The following is a 4,888-nucleotide window of genomic DNA, read 5'->3' as shown; positions in this document are numbered from 1 at the left end:
AAGCTACGGAACTAGAGGTCTGAGGTATAATGCCATGACGAATGATGGCATTAAATAGGGGAAGGTGGTCGGTTGCCGGCACTGGCCGGGTGTCGGCACCCCGACGTAACTTCTGTCAGATAACAGATATGGACATTTTGACATATGTCTTGCATCCGCTATATAAGCACATTCTTTTTGTGCTGACTACCGATCCAAACAGAGGCCTATCTTTGATTAAACAAAGAAAACGATTTTTTTTTCAAGTGAAAACCTATTCAGTAGTTTTTTTTTCGGTTATTTGCTTAGTGTTACGAATCGAAGTAAAACGATCGAAAAGGTTAATTGATTACGTATTTACAAAGTGCTAGGGCTAACGTAGCGTTCGCAATTAATATTTTATTTTTACTTTTCAAAATAATTGCTAGTTATGGTTGTCAGCACCCAAACATGGTTGGTTGTCGGCACCCCTTTTTCCAAGGGAATATCAAGACAAATCATAGTGAATTACCTAATTTCAGATTATTTGTCACGTTGTGAGCAAAAATGACAATTTTTGAATGCCTTATTGAATATGTGTAATGTATTTAAATGATATTAATAATGTATTTCATTGCCATTTACATAATAAATCTTGATATTTTCAACCATAACGCAAACAGATCATTTTTTTCTATTTAAATTTTTTTTGTTGCCGACAACCGACCTCCTTTTTATAAACGGCATAAACCTAAAAAAACTATTACATATTATACATTTTCTGAAAGATAAAATAAATCAAATTTCTTCACCAGTTATTAGCTTATGCCTATACGCTTCCTGGTATGCAAACATCATCCACCACTTTGTTCTATTGGGCGAAATTTATGAACCCAGAACAAAAGCGTTCCGACAACCGACTACCTTCCCCTGTAGTTGCAAGAAGAAAGTGCCAAAAGAAGACCTCAAATAAACATACTTCTCGTATGAAAGTAAATCGCTGACAGAGAAGAATAACAAACAAATAACATAATACATAATAACAAGTTTCGTTGTGATATCATGTTTTGTTATTCTTATGCTATTCATAAATCTTAAAAAAAAACCTTTGAAAATTGCTCTTCAAATTCCTTCGGAAATTTTTCCTGAAATTTATTTGAGGCATTCTCTAGAAATTCCTTCGGGAATTCTTTCCAAAAATTCTCAACTTACCTCATGGATTGGCTCAGAAAACTCTCCAGGAGTCGTTTAGGAAGATCCAAAAAAGTTACTTCAGAAATTTCTCTGGAAATTTCTTCGGAAATTCCAGCAAAAAAATCCACCAGGAATTTATTCGATGATTCCTTCAAATGTTGGTTACGAGATTCCCTCAGAAATTTCGTCGGAAATTATTTCGGAAACTTCTCAAGGAGTTACTTTGGAAATTTCTTCGAATATTCTTCAAGGAATTCTTTCGGAAATTCCTTAAAGAATTGCTTGAGAAATAGCTCCTGGAATTTGTTAGGAAACTCTTCCATGGACTATATTTTCTAAAGTCTTTTAAGTATTTATTTGGAAATACCTTTGGACATTATTATTCTGTAATAAAAGACATTCCTTCGGAAATTTGTTTAATAACCTCATCAGAAATATCTCCAGATGGTGCTTATTTTTTTCCTTTTTATCCTGTTCGAGTGTGCCACTGCGACCAATTATTAGATCTATTGTAGCGTTACCCGTATCCTTAGTGTTTAAGTGCATGTCGAATTACTCCAGTGCTATTGAGAAGCAATGCAGTATCGGTTTCGATACAGTTGTTGTTTTGTTTTCTCAACACCACCATGACAAGGTCCCGCTATTTAGACCCTTCATAGAGAGCAATCCCATTGAAGGCGCGCCTCTTTTCAATAAGGAATCAATCCTTTCTTGAGAAAACAGAACAGTAATACTGTTTTTGGCCATGCATCGGAGCCCTAGCCACATCCTTGTCTTGCTTCTAGAATATCACCAGTGAAACTCTTAAAACCCGGGATTTAGCTCTGTCTACAAGACCATTTCAAGCAAGAGAATTTGTTCAGTAATAAGAACATCCGTGTGTTCCTCTCACTACCATTGTTCACCAGTTCAAGAAGAGTTAGTACGTATTTAAACCCCTAACTCGATTTTTCCAGCAGTCAGTTCAGCCTAGGACCGGGTACCGAGGTTTTTTAACTAATTGCTTGAAAAGTTGTTTCCGCATACAGCTTAGCCTCAAACAAGAGGAATTCGAGTCTTTCAACTGTCTGCATGGTAATATTAATTATGTTTTATTTCTGCTGTTGGTAGCGAGGACCAAATGCGATGAATCCTTAATTACCACAACTTATTGCCCTAGCTAGAAAAATGGATTAGGCTAGGGCTCTGTTTGGTAGATCTTACACCGCAACACACTACGTCAAAGTGATCTACCGTGTTACGGGATTCCTTCTGGAATTACCATGGAAACTCTTTTAGGAATTCTTTCAGTAGTTCCTCAATGAGTTACTTCCTAAATTCGTCTAAAAATTCTGTTAGAAACTCTCACAGGAACTCCTTTAAAAATTATTTCAAAAAATAATTTTAGAGTCTCTCCAGGAAATCCTTTACAAATCCCCCAGATATTCCTTATTGACATATTTCAGGGATTGCCTCTGAAATTCATCCAGGGTTCAATCGGAAGGTCGTCTGGAAGTTACGTCGGATATTTCCCCTAAAATTCCTTCGCAATTTCCAACGGAAATTTTTTCGGAAATTCATCCAAATGTTGCTTATGAACTCCCCTAGGGATTGCCTCGGAAATTCCTTTAGGAGTTCTTTCTGAAATCCCTCATTGAGTTACTTTAAGAACTGCATCGCACATCTTCAAGAAATTCTTTCGGAGGTTCCATAAGGCACTCCTTAAGGAATAGAACTAGAATTCCTTAGGAAACTTATCCTTGGGTCCTAACGTCTGCCATGAATTCCTTTGGAGATTCCTTTGGACATTCCCCTAGGAATTTCTTTGCAAATTTCTTCAATAACTTCATCAAAAATTCCTCCCAATAGGTATTATTTACTTCCCTTAGGAACTGGCATGCAAATTTCTCTAGGAATTCTTTGAGGAGTACCTTGAGGAGTTACTTCTTAAATTTCTCTTAAAATTCTATCTACTTCAATTTTTTTCGGAATTTCTTTTTCAGAATTATTGCTTCGGAAATTCCTCCCGGTATTCCTTCGAAAATTGCTCCACGAAATCTTTTGAAAATTCTTCCAGAAATTGATATATGATAAACTTCCTTCAGGAATTGCTGCATCAACTCCTCCAAGAAGCCTATCGGAAATTCCTCAGGGAATAATTTTGGAAATCCCTCCAGAAACTCCATCGAAAATTCCTAATTTGATCTAAAATTCCTCCAGATGTGCAGATAAACTGCCCTCAAGAATGGCCTCATAAAATCTTCCATGATTTTTTTCAGAAGTTCCTGAAGGAATTATAGTAGACGTTCGATAACTGCAAGTCATTTAACTGCAATGCTTTTTAACTGCAGTTCGATAGTTGCAACAGTTTTGCAGTTATCGGACCGCTAAACTTCAAACTGATGCCAAACTCAATGACATCTGCAATGCACTGCACATTTAGATGCACTTTTATTGCATCTGACGTCGATTGACAACCATTTGACGTCTAGAATGCATTGCAGTTATCGAACGGCATTCGCTAACTGAAAAGTAAACATTTTGCAGTTATCGAACGGCTACTGTACTTAAAAAATTTCCATTTGGAAATTTCTTTGCAATTCTTCCAAAAATTCCTTTGGAAATTCCGTAAGAAATTACTTAAGGTCTGAGGGAAGCTCTCTCGCGGTAGAGCGCTATATTCGTACTAAAATGTCTATAACTCGGAATTTCGCTTATCCCAACTGACAATCTCTTTGAAATTTATCAAGGAATGTTCCTACAAAATCTCATGGACCTACTATTACCCAAATTTGAATTAAGCTCTAAATACTGAACTATTGTAGAACTGAAATGTTCGCTTCTCAGTACCTCTCTCCGATGATTTGAGGCACAAAGAAACCGAATTTCGCAAATCCCAACTGACAAAAGTTTTGAATTTTTCCAACGATCATTTTGATGTGATAAAAAGTATGTGTCACCGCAATAAATTATGAAGGAAGCTCTTTTTACTTCAACCAAATTTTCTAAATTCCACACAAAAGTTACCATTTCGGGAGAGCAGCCAACAGCATATTGAACGGTAGCGATGAGAGCGGTAGAAAGTCCGTCAACTTTGAATCTAGCGTGACACTAGAAAAAGCGTATTCCTATTCGAGAACACAAGGATACCAAATATATAAATTGAAATCAAATATAGGAATCAGATTGAAACAATTGAAAATAAATAAGACAAATAAGACAGATAATACAAATAAGCAAAATAAAACAAATAAGACAAATAAGACAAATGAAGCAAATAAGACAAACAAGACATTCCCACGGAAGACCCTCCAGGAGTTCCTCCGAGAATTGCTCCGGAGGTTCCCCCAGGAATTCCTTCGAAAGTTTCTCCGGGAATTCCTTCAGAAGTTCCTCCAGGCCTTCCTACGGAAGTTTCTCAAGAAATTCCTCTAGAATTTTTGGAGGAACTCTCGGAGGAATTTCTGGAGGAACTTCCGGAGGAATTCCCGAAGGAACTTCCGGAGGAATTCCCGAAGGAACTTCCGGAGGAATTCCTGGAGAAACTACCGGAGAAATTCCTGGAGGAACTTCCGGAAGAACTCCTGGACTAACTTCCGGAGGAATTCCTGGACTAACTTCCGGAGGAATTCCTGGAGGAAGTATCGGAGGACTTCCTGGAGGAACTTTCGGAGGAGCTTACGGAGGAATTCCTGGAGGAACTTCCGGAGGAATTCCTTGAGGTACTTCCGGAGGAATTTCTGGAGGAACTTCCGGA

Source organism: Armigeres subalbatus, chromosome 3 (genome assembly GCF_024139115.2).
Source record: "Armigeres subalbatus isolate Guangzhou_Male chromosome 3, GZ_Asu_2, whole genome shotgun sequence".
In the NCBI taxonomy this organism is placed as follows: Eukaryota; Metazoa; Arthropoda; class Insecta; order Diptera; family Culicidae; genus Armigeres; species Armigeres subalbatus.
The sequence above is the reverse complement of the archived record's forward strand: the minus strand, read 5'-3'. Positions refer to the sequence as shown.